Here is a 22381-nt window from a genome sequence, read left to right as displayed (position 1 = left end):
CTCTTCCTGCGGAGCAAGAAACACTAAAATAATAATTCGTAAGTTAGAAGATGCGTTACGTAGCGCTAATACGCACGCAGCACCCGAAATTAGTTAGTGCGTCTCCTTCCTCTGGGTTTTTCGTTTTTCTCGTTTCTACGTGTACTCGCCACCCACCCGTGTTTCTCCCTTTTTTGTACACACGTAGCTATCATGTACCCATCCATTGGTCCCAAGTAAATAAATTACTACCGTGTATATTGGATAAGCCCACATAGTAATAAAATTACTTATATTGGGCTATGTCTCGGTAACCAAGCACACAAATTAAAAGAATTACTACTACTGTGCTGGTATGTGAGGTCTAGTAAAAGATTAAACTGATCTTGTAAATTTTATTGGGCCGGCGTGGAGCACAGTTATTTTTTCGCCTCTTGTTTTCATCTGTAGGAGTAAATACTTTACTAAATAAAAAAAATCTAGTAGTCACACTTTAGACTACTGCGAGTAGTTCAATTAATCTTTCTAATAAAAGATTAAATTAAAAATCTTTCAACCATCATAAGAATCATAATCTTTTTACTATGCATATTACAATATGCAAGCATACAAAATCTATCCACGACATCGAAAAAGGAAAAGCATATCTCCACTGGGAGCAGACAAAAGTCAGCGCATATAAGACAATAAGGATGGCCACACCTGGTCCGGTATGCCTGCTAAGCCGTTGACATCGCCACGATCCTAGTGTCGTAGTATTTTTTTTTCTCACAGCTATTTTTACCAGTATTATATTTACTTTCATATGCCCTAACAAAAATGTGCCAGCAAAAACAATTCAACCTCATGATACATGTATGATTATCTATTTACCGCATGTGTTACATGCATGCCATCATACAGAATATCTCTGTAGATAAAAGAATTACACATCTAACAAAAAAACTAAGAACAAAAAATGAGGCATCTCCCCTGCACAGATGCATATAGACAACAGGGGTCAAAGCGCTCTATGGAGAATAGAGAGGCCGGTACCAATGCTTGATTTCAGCAGGTTGTCGATGGAAAGGAGACAATGTCGGGGATGCCACAGCGGTGAGAGAGCTCTTTTCACCAAAGGTTGATATAACATCCCGATTTTAAGGACTATCCCAGTGATGTAATAATATCAGACTGCTTTGGATCACCGATGTTCTGTGTGTATCAGCTTGTATATCCTGGGACTGGTACATGTTACACAGGTACAGTACCATGGCCTCCGAACCCGCGAGGTTTTCGGGGCGCCACAGTTGAGGTTGGTATTCCTCTCGCTGAATGGCATCACGGTCATACTCATAGTACCTCACTCCGTTCGTAGCTTCGTGGCTGTCTTAGTTTGGATGCTGAAATCTGCGGCAAGACCAAAGAACAAATGTAAAGCGACCCCGTGGCAAATCAAGAGTGCACCATTAAACATTGTGCCCCTCCTAATTGTGACTTAAATTGTGTACCCTGTTCATCTACCACTACTAGGACACTGCTTCATCTTTTTTTTCTTGAATCCTTTTGCACAAAGCTGTTGGGGGTATCTTGGGTATATCTTGGAATTTCTCTCTTGGTTTGGAGATAATGTTGATGGATGCTAAAAGAATATATCATGGGCTTTGTTTCATGGAGAAGTTTTTGTTAGGGGCTTGGAATACATGGAAGCAGAGAAATAGTTTTATTTTTGATAACAAGCTCCCCTCTTTATCTTCCTTGAGGCAGGTCCTTGGGTGATCTCCTCCTGTTATTGTTTAGGCTTAATGAGAGAGACAAATGTGTAGTTATTAGCTGGATCTCAATTTTGTAATTTTTTTCACTTTTCTTTATAATAAAGCTTATTAACAGCGGGGGCCTCCTCTGTTCTGTTCTCTTAAAAAAAACAACGCACCATTAAAGGGGCAAAAGCTTAAAAACGGGTGGGGACGGATTCAATAATATTGAAGATGCACACCCTCCCATTGATAACACTAGATGATGGGGCGCGCCATTGCGCGCCGCCTGAAAGACATCAATGTACATAATTAGTTGATGATCAAAGAAACATGATAATTATAGTTACTTCCATATTAGTTCGTTTGTCAATAACTATCATCCAATATTCACAGGCATTTATAATTCCATTTGTCCAGCGGAAAATTACAAAACGACAATCATCGCATCACAATTACAAAACAGCGAGCACATGGAAGAGCAACAGGCCTGAAAATAAATACAATGTTTCCATGCAGTACTTATACAAATCACTTCATATCTATACTGAGGCTAACTGGCAAAATTAATAGAAAAATGAGATGGGCTTATCAAGGCTTCTCTATCAAGGCTTCCCAGATGCAGACTTTGACCTAGAACCAGAAACTCATCGCATCTTCTCATATCATCTACAGATGCAAATAACCAAATATGAAATATGCCTCTTGACATCCTACAGCTAGCAGGGGCAGGGCCATGCCTAATGACTGTACCTCTAGTTATATTAGTGTCCTCTGAATGGATTATGTAGTATCATATAGGTACTGACAACAGCGTTGACAGTTGTGATCAAATCGTGTGCCTGCGCTGATGTTTTCTCTGAACAAATCCAGCTGAAAAATACAGGTTATAGCGCACATTGTACATACAAAAATATTATTGTTAGTTACTTTAGTGCACAAAAGAATATAAAAAAGCACCAAGCAGTGAGCTCGTTGGAGATCCTCATCCATCTGAGCAAGTTTTAAATTGCAAGTAATTCTCAGATTGTTCACCTTGCTTTGCAGTTGTCGTTTGGGCAGAACCTCTAACCTAACCTTGTCATGATCTATCACACATGAAATTCAAAGACCCAGCCAGTAACAATGGTGGGCGCTCTCTCCCTACGGTTATAATTTTCTTATTCATTTCACTGATTAAATCTTATTGACAACAACCAAATTTGATTGAAAAAAAAACATTGAAGTAATAATAAATTGATATGACAGGCTGTGAAAAAAAATATACTCACAAGTTGGAGTAGTTGCTAGCTCTTTCAGCTGCTAAAAAATTATTAAAAGAAGAGCTACTTCAATCTAACATATATGTCATTGCAATTTAGTTCCAATTTCCACACATTCAGATTAAAATGGAAAATCATTCTCTATAAAGGCATGTATAAGGTAACATCGAAGGTACTGTAAACCAGATTGACAGAATCAAGGTTTCCAAAGCAGCGTTAGGACTGCATAAATTTGCCATAATGTTAATAAACACCATGATTAAAGAGCATTAGTGGATCATGCTGTTATGAAGCATGTTAGTGCATTGTAGTGAAGATCAGCATATAGCTAATTGCAACTCTAATATATTCGGACAAATCAAGGAAAAGAAACATGGGATCCTCATGGTAAAATGGAAAGATAAGGTTCTAATTGAAATACATCAAGAACCACCGATTTGTCCGTTCTGACGGCAAGGAAAATTAACCTGTCAGCCTATAGGACAGAAGAGAATACATGAAAATAACTCTAAAAATTTTAAAATAGGAGATGACAGGTTAATGTTTATGAAGATACTGTATAGATAGCAAGCAAAAACTTTGTTAGTCACTTTCTACCAAAAAATTTTAGTTGACACTGAAATTGAGAGCTGAGTCCATCCAATCTCTGCTGTTATAAAAATTGAAGATATTTTTAACAGTACTTTGGTAGGTCATCTGTGTATGAGTCAGTTTTTAAATATATTCATTGTTGGAAATACAGATCTGTATTTGAGTCGGTTTTTAAGTTCGTTCGCTTTTAGAAATACAAGAGTTGTACAAGAAATCACTTTAAAAAACCCACAAGCTAACTTGAGACGATCGGACACTTAATTGCAGCTCATGATTTTCTAAAAATATATATATCAAAATGAATTCCAACAATAAATTTCACCCTAACTAAACCGTATAACAATAATTAGATTAAAATAGTCTTCACCCGTTGCAACGCACGGACATTTTTTCTAGTTATATTTAGTCGACGCTGAAGTTGAGAGTTGTGTCCATCCAATTAATTAAGTATATATATGAAACATAATTTTATTTGTAATCTGTACATAGCAGCGGTAAAATTTCAAATTCAAACATGCATTATATGATATAAGAGGATCTTCTTCGAGGGCAAGCAATTCCTGAGGTTATACTATGTTGCTGATTTAAGTTCATGTTCATACAGTAACACGTAAATGCAATGTATACATGCAGTACAAAAAATGTGACACATTTTTTCCATTAAACTGCACAGAACATGTATAATTTCATTGACAGTATATATACCATTGGAAAACCCTAGGGAAGTGAAATGCGAACAAACAAAGAGGTGAAGAGTGCCCAAAAAATGAAACCCCACCCACAGCTCACCGTAATGCGGATGATGTCGGGATCGGCGCAGGAGACGAACTGGGAAAAGGCGGGCAAAATGAATATTGCTGAGTGTAGGATTAACATTGTAGCGTATACATCCTATAATGACAGTGAGACAATTAATCTTTGATCACATGAAAAAACATTTAGCATAAAATTAAGAAAAAGCGACAATGCGTATGACCCTAGACCAATCGTAAACTATATAATCTTGTAAGCATGATTGGTGGGCAAAGTCATTGGTCAGGTCATAGACACAATGATATTACTTAGTAGATGATAAACTGTACTTGCAGCTTGGCAGATATATATGGCTTACCAGAGCAAACTTTTCCTTGGCCAAACTTGGACAGTAGGTGCTCCTCGCAACTCAAGTCAAGAACCACTGCATAAATTGGATCCTAACAAGATTAGGAATTGTAAAAATTATTTGCTGACTCTGTAGAAGCTGCTTTGAGTTGCTCCTTGTCATCCCTTGCAGTACATGCAGAACCGGATTGCTCTTCTCGCTCTAGCTTCTCCATCTACAATAATTCCCTAAGGAGAGAGAGAGAAACAACCAACAAGGCAAATGTGATTAGAACCAACCAGGATGCTCGTCTCCTCCTTGCAATGAGATTTCCCTTGAAAAATTACACAGAGGAAATCCCTGTAAGCGATCAATCACACCAGAACATTAAGCTCACGTACCTAAAATGCACAATATAACTGAACATATATAATGGATTGAGAGAGGATTAGTGCAAAGGGATGAGAATAAGCTGTTGTACCTTGATAGGACTTGCGAGGGGTGGCCGACGGGCCGATGGCATGAACGCCGCTGACATCGCCACCTGCTTGGGCTTCTTTTTCAGCCTCGGCTCCAGCTGCGGCCACCCGCACCATCCTCCTCTCCTTCTTCCGGTGAGAACTCGTTGTGCATCCTAGCGGCGCCTGCATCCTTGCATGCACGCAGCAGCTCCGCTCGGGTGAGGTGGTGAGCGCTCAGATCAACAGCCGCTGACCTCGTGGAGACCAAGCTGACCATTGGCTTGCAGAGCTCCTCCTGCCAAAAACACGTGTACTTAATATATAAGCATTTGCAGAAAATAATGCAAAGATTTCATAACTGAAGGCCTCTACGTGTGGCACTCAAACACAACAGAGCACTGACCGGGAACTGAGCTAGCAGATCACCTGATTGCGTGTACAGCATCGGTTTGCCAATGGCCTTCTAGGACGTGCAGACATTGGTTAAAATACTGCACCAAGCACGACTGAAGCAAAAGACAAGAAGGAATTACATGTAGATACACCCAAAGGAATGGAAAACATCAGCACTTGAAGCAAGCCTTAAAACACCCTATCATTATTTTTTTTTTCACCTTGAATACTGCAGGGCTTTGCCAAGCAGTGTGATTTCATTAAAAAATAGAAATATTTACAAGCACCCTATCATTATGTTCTGAAGGAATGAGTAATTCAGTATCAAATCAAGTTATTAGTTCACAAGTTAAGTAAGTTGAGCTATGAGCCATCAACCAAAATAAAAAGGTGTACCACTGCAACGCATAAAGGGAGAAAAAACAAAGAAAGAAGTTGCTATGTATTAGCAACAATCCCATACATATTAAAATGCAGATAATAGATGACACAAAGAGCAATAAATAAAGCTTTTCAAAACAACCAGATGAAAATATTTGCTACACTAAACCAAAAACTAACTATGGGGGTAACTTATTGTTGTAGGAGAACTAAATATATCACCTACACCATCATATATTCAGTGGTGAGCGGCAGTACTAAAAATAGGAATGTCACGAAGCAAATAACTATAGGAACATGATTTTCCTTAGAACCTTAACAGCACAACGGACACTTGAGTGGTGAGCTGAAAGCAATCTGAAAACTAATACAGTGGTTTATAATTCCCTACTAAACGAACCATGTATTATAACAAAGCTGAATCAGGTCATGCCACCGTCTGTTATATTTCTTCAGTACAGTAATGCACAAACAGTTCAGGTAACAGAATACAAAGATCAAATCTGCACAACATATATAAAACCATTAACTTAGCACTTAGCATCTAAGAGAAAAAATGGATTCAATTTTTTTAAAGTGCTTTGTCCTTCTGCATAACCAAGTCTAATATCATATTTTTTCTTTTCTGCAGGTGCCCACAATAACAGTACTTCCAACTTAGACGATTCATTGGGACCAAATCAATCTAACACGGTAAAAAAAAAAGAAAAAGAGAGCAAGCAATACCTTCAGGAACGTTGTTTGGCTGCCGCCTCGATCATTAAAGAGCTGCTGCTGCTCGCCTAAGGAGAGAGAAACGACGTGGGTATGCACACAAATCGGGTCACTGCTGAACCTCTTGGACGCCAGCTAGGCCCTACAAAGAGAGCTGAATAAAGTTGACGTCGCCGCTGCACAGAGAGGCGTGGCGGAGGCGGTGCCGGAAGTGGTTGTGGCGGCAGTGATTTCTGCAAGGGGAGAAGGGGATCGGCCATGGTGGTGGCCGCCGGCGGACGGGGCCGGTTAGATCCGCATCCTCCGAACACATTGACAACTCAAATTGATGAATTAGGTGAGAAGAACTAAACACCTTAAACACATTATCATGCAAGATGATAAGCTTTGTTCAGTAACAAACTACTTAAAATATGAAATGCTAATTTAGAAAACACATATTGCCAATGGCGCGCCTCCTGTACATAATTTGCTTTTACTCTTTTACAGTGATTTAATATGTGTTTTTTAGGTTGCTTTCTGGCTATCATGTGTTGTAAGTATCAGTAGATAATAAATAAGAAGTCCCATGTATAGAACATCATGCAAGAAATATCATATAAACTGATTCAAACTTAAAATATCACCGGGATACATTTCATGTTTGTATTTTCATATAGAACTCGGAATTATCGATCGTACAACTTGCACAACTGATTCATATCCAAAGCAGATGAAGTAACCATGTAACATAATCAGTAGGATCAATAAAAGAGATAGCCAAACTGCTCGGCTGATCTGAAGCTGGCGGCAGCAATTCCGGTAACATAGACCAGTAGCGATAATATGAGTGCTTGCACATTATACTTCTTTTTATACTCGTAAACCTGTTGGTATAAGTGAATCTTTCATGAAGATCCAATGAAAATTTCATTAGCATTCCTTGAAAAATGACAACAATAAGGAAGCTGAATCATAAATGCTAATATGAAGAGGAGCCCCTACAGCGTTTAGTAAGGTATCAACAATATGGCTTGCTAGGTTAAGTTTAAAATATTTCCTCAAATTTACACAAATGGCACAACAACTGTACCCACAGAAATTCAACCAAACAACTCCAACTCATTTTCGAGAAATACAACTAAAAACTTGAACTATTATATTATTATTCAGCCATGGTATACTTAATGTAAATTACAAAATTCTGAACGATTATATTTCCTTCATGTTAAAATGCATCTCAGATTGTAAAATATAGATGTTATGATAATTCAACATGGTTAGAGATAATACCAAGTGTGGTGCATGTAGATCAATAGCTCATATTTAAGAATGCCATTGATCAAAAAAATAGGATATATGCAAATTACCATTATTTAGGTCAAACTGAAGATCAGCATAAATTGCACTAAGAGGAAATATTGCCAATATGCTTACCTCATCTAATTGGGACCTGAGACTAACAGATCAACCCAGCGTTGGTGGAAAAATGTTTTAGTCAAATGCACAATACTGGTAGCGATACATATATGCTACAGTATAGTTGTTTGGAATTACAAAAGATTTCTCAATGTAATTTACGATCTAATTTTGCATAAGCCACAGTAAATTGGTTAGATATATTTACATACAAAAGTTCATACACACACTATGACTGCAATGGATCTTAAATAAATACCAGGGCTAAATGAATATGTATATATGACCTTAAATTTTGAACAGAGAAACATGGTATGTATTAGTTTGTAGGAAGTACACACCATAGAGGGTCTGAGGTAAAAAAACAAAATTCTTTACATACAAAGGTATCTTAAATTAACCCTAGAGAAAACTTGAAAGATAAGAAGCCTAATTCTAGCATGCATGTTCTCAAATGATAAAATCCATGGCAAAATGATGCAACACCGACCGCCAGCAATAAAATGCATGTTCTTAAAATGATAAAATGCATGTTCTTAAATTAAAACCGACCGCCAGCCGCAGGCGATAATTCACTTTCGCTGGCGGCTGTGTTAAATCGACCGCCAGCGAAAATCAAACCCATGCAGCTGTCCTAGCCGCCAGCGAAGAGGAAATTTGAAAAGCAAAAAATATTACTGGGAAAATATTTCCAAATCAAATTCCTAAACTGTCACACCCCAATCCGGCACCGCCATACAACGGCACCTAATAGGAGCGTGTCGTAGGAATAACGGCGCGAACCGCTTCCTACGAAACCGCGATCTCGGTACCAGTCCTAGGACATAGTGCTGGTACCCACGGTGACAAATATGAATCATTGCGAATCCTTAAAATAAATAGAGGACTTATTTACCTTAACTTAGGTTGCAGCTCAGAACACCCCGAGAATGCAACCGACGATACGGACGAGGAAACACCAACAACAGCAGCAGCAGCAGAGCCAACGGACTAACACCCAACACCACAGGCGATGGCTGGGAACCAGGACGAAACCCTAATCTTCACTTCACTTCATCTTCAGCTTCAGAGCGAAGGAACTATATATATTTATATAGAGCAAGGGTGAGTACTTTCGTACTCAGCAAGTCACGGGAATTTAGGAGTTTAAAGCAAGCTTGGAAGAGAGGCAAGGTTGATTTGCAAATCCTTTGTTTGAAATCATTTTGAAATCACTAAGTGATTCACTTCTTGTTAAGTTTGGGCCAAAAAGAGACTCGCGTCTCAAATCGACCTAAGAGATGCTTTTCAACAACTCAAATGGTAATGTACCGACCTCCCGGGTCAGATCATTACTTCTTGGCTCCCAGAGCCATTTCACTTGATTAAGCGGCTCCCAGAGCCTTTTTCATTTTCTCGGACTCCCAAAGTCCAGCAGCCCAGCAGCACAACAATCCGCTTCCACTCGGGAAGCCTAGTCTATGATGCCCGTAGACATCCCGAATCACACAGATTCGTTTCTGACCACTCAGGTCATCCATCTGCCTCATAGGCTGATTCTGGTTACGATTCTCACACCACAACAACTTTTCACAAAGCACAGGCAAACAAATCTACGCAACGGGAACCACCTCACATCCGCCCATGACCGTGGGCATGGCTGTTCGAACAGTTAGTTAACCTCTGCAGAGGGGTACACTTTACCCACAAGATACGAACTTATTCCGAACACCCGTCAGTATCGGAGGTTCGCAACAAAGCCGTTCCCAAGCCGACCCAGGGATACCTCATGCCACATAGAAGGATCAAATCCTCACATAAATATAGGCCATTTCAGTTTTCACAAATCAAACTCCAACCACCTCGATCGGTAATCTGGCAAGCTTCTCTTCCTTGCCTTACCAGGAACCCGGTTTGGCACCAACCGACCCCGCCCCGGTGTTCCCAACTATTGGCATGCGAGGTTTCCCTGAACCGACTAGTTACTTAGCCAGGGTGTCCCATTCCACCTTGTGGTTGCACTTTGATTATGTTCGATGAGTTTCCCACAGGAATCGGTCTTTATATGCGAATACGGGACAGTGCCACATAAGCACAACCCCCGCATCGCGAGTTTTCACAATTCATTTTATTTTCAAACACACCGACACCATATGTCGAGTTTTTTGAGGCTTCACAAACCCATTTCCCAAGTTTTCGACAAACAACGGTGTATGTGGGATATTTGGTATACGCGCTCAGGGAGCACGAATACCGAGGTACCACAAGGGTGGAGCGACAAGGAATTAGGGTAGTACGACCTACAGGAGTTAGTGCGACTACTGGGTAGGTCCGTCGGTTTGGCACGCAAACCGAGGCCAAGCAAGTTGAGTGTGTGATTCTAATAATGCAAGTTGCAAACAAAATAATAATGAATTTCCAATTATAGGAGCAATTGATCAAAGGGTGACTTGCCTTACTCAAGGTCTTCACGAAGCTTCACGAATCTTCGAGAAAACCCGCGATCGACGAAAATCCGGTAACCGCGACTATACGCAAACAATCGAAAACCTAAAAAAAGACCAAAAGAAAAACCCTATTTAGACTAATTAATAGTGCCATTAAATAGATCTCAATTTACGGAATTACTAGAAGTTGAACGGAGTCAATCGGAGTTGCGAATTGGGTGATATGAATTTTGGAAGTTTAATTGGAATTTCTAGAAGACGAGAAATGGTCTATGGAATTTATAGAAATAATATTCTCAAGAATATTATTGAATTTCACTGACAAGCAGGACCAAGGAAAAATGATTCACATAATTTTGGAATAAGGAATTGATTTGTGGAACAAAGGAAAAATGATTTATTAAATCCCTTTTTGGAAGGGAAATCAAGGAGGGATGTATATTAGACTTGGGCCGAGCGAAGAGGGCGCGGCCCAGGGCATTTGCGGCGCGGCCGAGGCAAGCGGGCCGGCGCGCGGGAGGGAGGCGGCCCAAGGCCGAGCGAGGTGCGGCTTACGCGACGCAAGCCGGTGGACACGGTCCACCGTGCAGGGCGCAAGGTGGGACCCACAAGGCGGCGACACGGCTCACGCGGGCCGGGTGCACGCAAGGCGGTGCGATGGATTGGAGGACCGGGAGACCTTTGACCGGTCTCCGTGGGGCCGGGCGGCTGAGGTGGCATCCACGTGGACGCCACGTCGGATGGGGAAGGGAGAGGAGGCCGGGAATGGCATCGGACGGCCGGCGGCGAGCGACGCAATCCGGCGAACGGCGGCGAACCGGAGTGGGCGGCGGGCACCGGAAGTGAGAGGGGGTCAAGGCGGGATGATTCAATGGTGCGGATGAGGGAGAGGCGGCGACACGGCGGCTGGCGACGGCGGCCGTGCGGCGGCGGGATGGGTGGCACGGCGCGGCCGCAATCGGCGAGGCGGGCGGCCGCGGCGACGCGCCGGGGAGGTTCAAGAGGACACGGGGTGGGTCACGGCGCAAGAAATTCGGCGAGAGAAGGGCCAACGGCGGCGGATTGCGGCGGCGGCCATCGCCGGTGGGGAGAAAGGGGAAAACGCGCCGGGGCAACGGGAGTCAAATTCACCGGGTGGGGAGCTTCTTCACGGGTTCAGGAACTCGTTTCAAGCGTCGGGCGGCGACGAGCTAGTCTAGGGAGCCATGGCGACGGCAAGCGACCTCCGGGACAGAGCAATGGCGTACGGCGGCGGGCGCGGCACAGCGTTCGGCAGGAGGATGGATGCGGTGGGGAGCTCACCGACGAGAGAGGAGCAGCGTTGGCGACGCGGAGGGAGTCGTGGCGGGGTGGTCGCGACGGCGGGGCGGCGTGGAACCGAGAGGGCGCGGCCGGGGAAAGGAGGGAGGCAGCGATGCCGAAAGGATGATGAGCGCGTGCACACGCTCTTGGCCACGGCGGTGCGGTACCGAGCTTGACGAGGCCGACGCCGAGGCTCACGCGGCCATTGGCACAGCGCGGCAGCGAGGAGGCAGTCGCGGCAGGACGGGGGCGAGCAGCTGGCGGCCGGCAACAATGGCGCGGGTGTTTCGAGCGAGGCGAAGACGAAACGAGAGGGGAGGGCGCGGGCTTTATAGGCAAGGAGGAGAGGTCGGTTTGGAGGAGGGAAACCGACATTGGCGGTCAAGAGAGCTCGGCTGGTGTTCACGGGCGGCAGCGGCGGTTTCGTGGGCAGTGCGAAAGCGACGACGGCGTGGATGCGTTGGGCGGCGAAGGCGGTGGATCGGACGGTGAAAATTGAAACGCGAGCACGGGCTGGCAGCGTGGAGCGGTCAAGGTGGGGGCGGCGAGGCGCTGCAGCTGCGTCAGCGGCTCTGCCTCTTGAACAAGAAGCCAAGGAGTGGAGGCAGGGAGCTCGCTACCCGGGAGGGGAAAAAGCGAAAGGAGAAGGAGGAGGAAAGGGAGCTTTGCTCCTTCCGTTTTGGGAGGAAAGGGATGAGAACGAGCCGCGCCTCACGGTTTTGGATGCACGCGGCATGGGGCGCCGGGCCCAAGAGGATGACGTCGGCGATGACTGCAAAAGGACGGGGACGGTTTGAAGGCAAGCGCGGACACGGTGGTCGTCGAGGCAGGCGACGACCGAGGGTGGCGATGGCCGCGCCCAGGCGGTCGGCCACGCGCACGGGCGCGCGGGAACCGAAGGCGGCGGCCGGAATTTTGGGTGGCGTCGGCGGGAAGCGACGCCGAGAGAGAGAGAGAGAGTGAGAGAGAGAGAGAGAGAGAGAGAGAGGGTGCTCTCTGAGGGAGTCACGTGCGGCGCACGTGCGATGGAGAGGCTGGCGAAAGAAGAGGATGGGCCGAGGATGGTTTCGGCCCGAGCGAGTTGGAGGGAGGCAAAATAGACTTTTACTGGAAGGTTTGATTTGGAGAGAAATTTGATGTGGAGATTGAATTTGAATTCAATTTGTATATTTGTACACGAGGGTTCAAGGTGGATCCAAGGGAGGGGTCAAGGAAGGGCTACAAAAGCGGGAATTACATATTTTTGGAATTGGTTTGCATTCGGGGCTTGTAGGTTTATTTGAGAGGGAAACAAAAGGGGAAACCAATATTCAAAACGGGAACCACGGGAGATGGCGATAGAGTGCAATAGATAGATAGATGGGCTGACTAACAGATAGATAGATAGATAGATATAGAGAGAGAGAGATGAAAATTGAGAGTTGGAATTCGAATACTGAATTCAAATTCGCATATTCGATAGGATATGCGGATAGGGTCTTATGAGGGGATTCCGAATAGAGAGAATCGAGCTTCGGTATTGTATTGGGATGGAAACTTTGAGGAGATGATCTTTGATAGCACAAAGATGGACCAAAGGAGGGTTGTAAATTGAGATCTTTGGCACAACTTAGACTTCAACACTCAAAGAACGAAATTTTCGCAATTTGGATTTTTAGTAAATTAGCTTTTAACGTCTCGCGAAAAGCGGGGCGTTACATAAACCTATATAAGTGACAGCCTACGATAGTTTTCACTACATAAAATAAGTTTAATCTTATAGCCAAGACGTATACATACCCCTTCAGAAGTTTGATTTCTTCTTTTCTTGTTTCCACCAATTGATGCATGTGAGTCATGGCTAAATCTTTACTCAAAGGAAGCTTCTGGAGTTGGAATAAATTTTACCAAGCAATCCATAATCCCTAAAAGAGCAAGGCGAAGCAATTCAGCTTAGGAATAGATAATACTCTGCAGATTTATGATAAACCTTGAATGGCCTTAGGGATACTTGGTATATCAAACAATATAAACGTAAAGGAAAGAATACTCAAATTGTGGTCCTAAAAGAAATAGAGAACTGTAGAGAAGATAGCTCAATACTGACATCCAATCGTGACAACCAATTTCCCAAACAGTAGTGCCATCAGGACCTCATATGATCGGCTCCATGCACTACGGGCACTTTTTCCAACGATAACATGGGTCACATTTTCAGTTCATTCGTTGACCACAGTTGCATCTGTCCAAGATGCAAACTCTTGCAAGGAATCCTGCTTGAAAAACATAAATCATGTTTACCACAAAATCTGCAATGAAGAGTTAACTTCGTAAATGTAGCAAATCATCCACTATGCTGAATTTATCCATCAAGTAGGATTCAGCATTGTTTCTCCGTAAACTTGTTCATCACACAAAAAGAGTAACGTTTGCTACTTCTCACTTATCCTACCTTCTCGGATGCACTTAAAGTTGAACCAAGCAAAACCCACAGATCCGAGGGGCAATCTCTTTCTGTGTAAAGGTGATCTGTTTGCTTTTCTTTCCTGTAGTCATCAGTGGAAATTCCTTCTTTGTCCAAGTATTGGCTGCAATGATTAAATGCAACACAAATTTATGGAACGCAAGACTACAAATGATCAAAGGCCGGCAGTAGTAATATATAAATATGTTCTCAAATAGAGTGAATAGGGCAAGAAACATGGTGATGCATCAATTATTTTGACTTGTACAAATCAACATGTAATCCTGAATTCAGTAAAAAATGGAAACCTTGATAATATCTAACGGATACAACTATTGCAAGGAAACAGACTGCAACACATTCATGATGGGGTTGTTAACAATAACATATGATCCTTCAGTCTGAACATTGTCTTTGTGGCTAAAACTGAAATGAATCGAGATGAGAAGTAAGAGCAAGCATGAATGCAATACTTGAGTACATGAGTTATGTCGGCTATTGAAGATCATGGCACACAAACATTTCTCATGTAAAAGCATATGATTAATTGTTTAAAATTGCCATACAACTTCATAATTAGTTGCATAATTGGCGATAACTTTGATCCAAACTAAGACAAACCGAGAACACGAAGTATATACGAATTCTACTTCTAATTGGAGACTAATTGGAGCAACAGAGGTGCCACCACCAGTACTAGATTCTATTTCTATCCAGAATGATGAAGAGATGGACATTACAGTAGAAGGCAAGTACCTTCAACTATTTATTTCAATGTCAATTTATGTGATTTGGTTCATTCATAATAGTCACATGAATCTTATTATTGACAATAAGGTTTTTGAAATGTATTATTTAGGCACCCTAACGGCAACTACACAAGTGGAGCATCGGGGAGCAAGTATGGGCATAGAACTGGATAGCATAACCAGAGGTTTAGGGACTAGGATACCAGTCGTTATAAAGGAAGGGAAAAGAAGGCCCGAGGCACCTATGCAGGCTGCAAAGTTGGCTTCTGAGGGTGGGATCATTGTCAAGCAGCATGTACCCATACTTACAAATTGGAAAGAATACAAGAAGGACAAAGCCCAATTCAAGGACCAATTGGACAACTTCATGGGCAAACTATCTGTAAGACGCTGTTCGACTAGTTCAATATATGCTAATTTCGTCCTTTGCCTTTTTAAATACTAATGTTATGCTATTCAATGTATAGGTAAACTTAAGCTTGACTGGTGAAATGGAGAATGATGTAACTTCTGCGTGTGTTGACATGATAAAGGGTGGAACACGCCAAATGAGGTATAGGCTCAAGAAGAAATACTTCGATGGGGTACCGGCAAATCAAGTTAGGATTACATCACCATGTTCGTCTATGACTGATGAACAATGGAGAAAATTGGTAGACATGTGATCAAACCCAAAACACAAGGTATGGTTTATGCCAATATTGGTTTTCTGTGAGTCCGCTAGTTGGATTCGAGCACTACATCCTAATGTGTCTTTTAAACTGATGAACTTGTTGGCCATACAAATTATGGGCTGTGAACTCAATTATGTAAACTCTTTAATGGAGATATGCGTGCTGGTGATGTGTTTTCAAGCTGCTATGAATGTGCTCTATTGCTTTGCATAGTTCTTGGTCCTTCAGGTTTCCTGCTGCACTGTTCCAGTCGGTTTGCTGTAATGTGATGCTTTGTTCCAGTCAGGTTTTCAACTATCATTTTGGTTGCTGGAATATATTTGTACAGTTTTCCTATCATTTTTAGCCCAAACTGCAATATCATTGGTTTATTTGTAGGCCTAGTTTCATATTGACAGCATTGCTCCTTAATTTATTTGTAGGTCATAATCTGCAATGGACTGCTCATATCAGTAATTAGCTCATTCATCCATGACTTAACAGTACTAAACATTACATTCAATGAAATGCTCATATCAGTAATTAGCTCATATCATCCATGATTTGATAGTACTAAACATTACATTTAATGAACTGTGCATGACCAGATTGCTCATATAATACCAGATTGTTTTTGCTGGTTCCAATATTTGTTGTATTACTTATGCTATACACTTGTGTCATGTCTAGGAAAAATGTGCAAAGCTCAAACAGAGCCGTGAAAATGTTAAGTTTCACCAGTGTACTGGATCTCGGTCTTACATTGCAGCAGCCTACATCGCGGTAAGAATATAAACCGGTTGTATGATAACATGCATGTGTTGGAACATGTTTTTCTCTTACGTATGTATTTAATCTATGCATTGCTAATGTCATTATATGTTTGTGAACATTCCAGAAGCAAGAAAAATACAAAGATACAGAGCCCACTGCAATTGATCTATTCAAGTTAACGCATTGCAGGAAAACTAAGGGTTTTAGTGATGATGTCATGAAAGCTGCAGTAAGTATCTCTCCTTTTTTTCTTTAATACACTACATAATGAACCGTATAAATAAATACAAACCTGACAAATCATTGTCTTGCTAGGATGATATGGAAACCATTTTGAGAAGACCAGTAGATGAAGGGGAGCAGGAAATGACTTGCATAGATATTGTTGCCCAAGTGTTGACAGAGTCAAGCACATTCCTTCGTAATGTGGGACTTCAACAGCCTGTTGCCGCTCCAAAATCTGTTTCACCACAGATGCAGGAGCTACAAGCACAATTGGAGGCTGAGAAGGAAGAATCTACAGGACTTTGCCAAAAGGTCCTGAGGTTGGAAGCCCAGGCAGAAGAATCTAAGGCAAAAGCTCAGAAACAAGCTGAGGAGATTGAGAACCTAAAAAAGGCAATAACAGATACTCAGAAGGCAGCAGCAGATACTCAGAACCTCATTCGACAGATGATAGCATTTGGACAGACTCAGGTCACTCATCAGACCACTCCTCCTTGACTTGGCTGCGCTCAGGTACACATTTTCATCTTGTGATATGCCTCTTCTGACATAATGCAGTTTCTGTTTCATGTTCTTGGACCTCTCTTTTTTTTTATACTATCAGTAGTATTGTATGATATAGTTAGATACTGGAATCAAATGAACTTAGGTACTGTTTGGAATCAAAATCTCTACTACAATGACTTTCTATAGCGCCAGGACTCATGAGGCTGAATAAATAAAACCACTGGCGAATATAATTTCCGAAAGGTTGCTGCCCCTGGGGACTACTAGATTGTTGAGCTTGTGCTTATTCTTACTAGTGTTAATTCCTGACACACTATTCTTTGCAGGCTATTGGACTCATTTTGGTGATCTGTGAATGGAGTTTGGTGTGAATGTGACTGGAGTCTGACACCACGTGTTTTGCTTTTGCCATGACTGGACTGGAGTGTGGTTGTTTCTGTTAGTGATCTCATGATGACAAAAACTTGTGTATGCTATTGTTGCCATGACTGAAACTGTAAGTGGAGTGGTTGCTGCAGTTGGTGAATAGGTGATGATTGGAAGTTGCCATCTGCTATTGCCTTGACTAGAATGATTTTGATGGATGTATGTTTGGTATTACTTATTAGTGACCTGGTGATCTGTTGGACTTGTAGGACTTTGGTGGACGTATTTTGTTGTGATTCATTTGTATGGATGGTGAATGTTTAGAACTATTGTATGTAAAATTATATGACTGTATGAACCATTAATTTTGGAGGAAATGATCTGTTTGATGTCTAATTATTTTTGTTATAAAATTGTAAGTTGTTTATTATTTATGATGATTCTTTAAATGAGCTTGGGCTGTAATATCAGCTGTAAAATGGGCTGAAATACTAGTGGGCTTACATGGAAAAAATAAAAAGGCTGTTGAGAAATGGGCCAAAATTGGTTGGCTGGCCCATGGGCTAGTTAGGCTTATTTGAATTATAATTGTAAAACCAACCCATGTTATAAATGGGCCAAATTCGTTTTTGTGACAATTATTTTTGTCATACTCCACATGCCATGTCACACGCCACGTCATATGCCACGTCAGATGACTAGACACTTGTCAGCATCCCATCTAATGTATTATGACAAATATAGTGACAAATACCATTGTCTTATACCAATGACAAGCGTGCAGTTGTCACTACGACTAATGACAATTGGGTCTATTAGTCACAGAAGGAGGATAATGACAGGGATTCAATGACTATAGCTATTTTGTCACTAGTGTGTCATAGAAGGGGTACAATGACAAGAAAAAGGCTGTAATTGTCACAATTAATTAGTCATAGAAGGCCTAAGCTCTTGTAGTGGAAGTACTCCCTCCGTTTCATAATGTGGGAAATACTAAAATGACTTACATTGTGAAACGGAGGAAGTATGTTCTACCACCTGTCCACCTATGTATATAAGAGTACTTACAGTATGACATATATATATATATATATATATATATATATATATATATATAAGACTACTTAAAGTATGACATTTTTTTCTTTATACCCCTGTATCATTATTGTGCCTCTAGATAATCTGCAGCCCTTATGCAACCTTAGTTACAGTTTGGCCTTTTGGGCTTGTACAACTCTGCCATGGCCATTCCCATGCATATAATGCGTATGGTTTTATGTAACAACTATGTACTGCACTGCTCGCTAGCTCCTCCTAAAAATTTGTAGCAAATACCCCAATCTGAATACTACACAGTAAATTGTAGTTACTCTAAAATTTTTATAGGAAACCCATACAGAACATAGTTCCACATGGTTTGATCGCTAGTCAGCTAAAACCTTTTTCCATGTTATTTATACTCACCTATCGAATTTATTTTCTTTAGCATCGCACTATAATACTATTCATACATAATGCAAGAATCAAACCTGTTATATATATAAACATGTACCAAATGAATCAAACCGATTTGATAGAAGAAAAATTAGCAGATAAATGCAATGTATAATACCTCAAAGTTTTATTATCCAGCTGCTTTTTGCAACAATTGCCACAAATGAGCATTGCGTCCTCTTTCTCAGATTAGTCCCAAAATTTCTTCAAACTGCTTGCATCCCTCTAATCCTCCAAACAAATTAGACTTCTCTTCACGGAAACAACCACACTACAAACGAATTCATCTGAACATTGCTTTTTTTAAGAGGAATGCAAAAAAAAACGTAATCTATCACTTCAAGCTCTCTAACATGAGAGGACTGTAAAAGGATTTTTTTTAGGAACCTTTGGTTCGATGTGGACCATTGAACGGATGAGATCCAACGGTGAAAACTTCTTGCTACTACATCTGCTATTGGGGTGTAGTAGTGTAGTAGAAGGGTAATTGTGGAAAAATTATTATGGCATTATTGTAAATTCACCATTTGGCCGCTCGCCCCCCACCTCTCGGCGGCGCTCCCGGCGTCACCCGCCCACCGCCCTCCTCCAGCACCAACTCCTGGCGGTGCCCGTCCCTCTGCGCCTACCTCCCGGCGCCGCCCCCTACCCCCGGCGTCTCCCCCCTTCCCCCCTCTCCCTCTCCCGGCAGCACCCGCCCCTGCGTACCTCCCGACGCCACCCCCGAGCGATGCCCCAGATGCGGCCATCGTCGCCTCTCTGTGTGATGGTTGCCGACGCCACCGCCGCTACGTAGCTGGGCGGTCGTGGAGCAGTAAGTGCGGCGGCGGCTTTGGATGGCGTCACGTTGGATGAGGCCATCGCCATCAGACATCACAGACGACTAGGCAACGGGCTGGCACATGGAGATGAAGGAGGGCATGGTGCGGGGCCGTGGTGGAGGATTGCATCAGGGCGGACCGCGGTGAGCACTGAGCAGGACAGTGAACCTGCTCTCTGTCCGTCGACGACCACCTCTGCACCAAATATCTGAGGTTTTTCTTCTCTTTCGATTCCAAATAAAATGGTTTTTGTTCTCTATCCCGAGTTTGGATATGAATATTTGTCTGTCGTTCCTTAGGTTAATCAGTGAATCATGTTGAAGCTACCAACTACACAGACAAATTACGAGTACACAGATTAATCCATGTCTCACTGAAGGAGTAAATTATCATACTAATGCAAAAAAGTTGAGCTAACTTATCTGCAATGTTGCATCCAGCTACTGTGAATCTTGTAGAATCAGTGACTGAATTTTTCGCTTGTCTGCAATTCATGTTAATGTGGTAGCCTTCGAGAATTCACAGCCATAATGTACAGAAATGAAAATTTCTCACGAGTACATGCTAAATTTAGCCAATCATTAGGTACTGAGACTGAAATGAATATTCTGGCACCCACTATCCATCAAGAGAATTATGCTCCAGGTATGCAACAACATTTGAGTAATATGCTCTTTGGAGTACTGATAGTCGTGAACAACCTGAAGTAATATGCCATTCAATTTGTAATGTCATTCAGAACATGAAGCTTAGAGGCATTCATATTGTTCTCATACTTGTATTCATATTACTCAATCTCGTCTGCGGCTACCAACGCACGTCTGTGGTGGTGGTGACTGCATCCTCTATATTATTTAACACCCACAATATTTACTTTTCATTTCAGGTGCTGAAAATTTAAAAAAAATATAAGTAGCCACGATGTTGTACTGAAGAGGGAGCATGTTGGAGCAGCAAAGAGGATGTTTGCGCACACAAGGGGGCTGGAGTGGAATGGCAAATCTGTGTTAGTTATATTTTCCACGTGAAATTATATGCTGGTAGAAGATGAGATGGAGGTCTTGGGCTGTTTGATTCCCATGGTGGAAGAAGATGAGTAGCAAAATGCAATTCTGGGGTATATTCAAGTGGAAGTGGTGATCAGAGCTAGCTGCTTTCCGATAGCTACAGTTTGAGCAATATTTGAGTGCATTTGTCTTGTCTTTTTTGTCTGAAGCTACAAAGGGAGATAGCTTTGTATGAATACATTAAAAAGATGATTTTGCATGAATACATTACAGAGATAATTTTGCATGAATATGTTATAAAGATGATTTTGAATGAATACATGGTCATCTTTTCTTCTCTTTTACTTGCTCTATTACAATTTTATCCTTATCTCCATCTGAATAGGGGCAAATATTTAACACTTTAACAGTCACTTGAACTACTTCACTATCTTCATTACTCATTTTGTACTGCTTGCTTGTGTGTTGCAAATACAAGTAGTTATATATGTTTTAATTGCGGTGTAACTGGAACTGCGATGAAAGTTAAAAACTTATAATAGGAAGAATGTTATCGATGGCTGCTTTCTCAATTGGTACGGTGAATGTTGTGTCATCCCGACGTGTCATGGATTCGATTCCTAGCTCTAGCGACATTTTTCTTTACTTGAAGGAATATGCAAGAATCTCAAATAAATCGTGCGGTCAACAAATCGATTGACTTTTAACGAAAAATCTGGCGACAGATATAGCAATTCCGATTGGACAAGCATCCTTGTCTATTCGGACCGGCTGGTTCCAAATATTTCTTTCTAACACGGGATTAAACTAGAAATATTATTTTAGTATAAAATTGGTTACGCAAAAATCTGGCGACAGATATAGCAATTCCGATTGGACAAGCATCCTTGTCTATTCGGACCGGCTGGTTCCAAATATTTCTTTCTAACACGGGATTAAACTAGAAATATTATTTTAGTATAAAATTGGTTACGCCTGGAATCCAATCGATTGATTTAAAAAACACGTGCTTTTTCACTCATGCGCACATAAAATAAAACAAAACGGATTCTTTTTGGACAAAAACATATGATGCTCGGAATTCATTGGGGACTGTCCGGACCCGATTGACACTAAAAGAAAGGTATGGTTTCTCGGTCGTGCACACATAGATTAAACTAGAAATATTATTTTAGGACAAAATTGGTTATGCCCGGAATCCGTCTGCTCTATCCGGACCAGGTCGATTTAAAAAACACGTGCTTTTTTGATCAGGCGCACATAGAACAAAGTAGAACATATTTTATTAGGCTCGCCAAGTCTGCGTACGGGGGATAATGGGTGATGCACGGAAATGACACGTGGGCCTCGCTATATCTCAATGGTTATGTTGGGGCTCACCCAAGTCTACATACGGAGGATAATAGGTGATGCGCGGAAATGATACGTGGGCCTGCTACATTTCTCATTTGGATCCTATCATTGTGCAAGTAGAAATAACAAGTGAGACCCATGTGTCATCCCCTTATGTGGCCAATCTTATTGAACTTGAAATTAGCCTTATAGAATAGTTGGCCAATAGACCGAAAAACGTCACAGTATAAAGTGGGCCCCACTACCCAATTATGAACGGCAAGTGCTA

The 22381-nt window shown here is 41.9% G+C and overlaps 1 pseudogene; it reads left to right on the top strand.

The window, feature by feature from the left end:
* Positions 1 to 15067: 15067 nt before the first annotated feature.
* LOC127770797 (uncharacterized) lies at positions 15068 to 17443 on the top strand (annotated as a pseudogene).
* Positions 17444 to 22381: the final 4938 nt, after the last annotated feature.

This window comes from Oryza glaberrima, chromosome 4 (genome assembly GCF_000147395.1).
Source record: "Oryza glaberrima chromosome 4, OglaRS2, whole genome shotgun sequence".
NCBI classification, from domain to species: Eukaryota; Viridiplantae; Streptophyta; class Magnoliopsida; order Poales; family Poaceae; genus Oryza; species Oryza glaberrima.
This window is presented reverse-complemented; position numbering and strand designations above follow the sequence as displayed.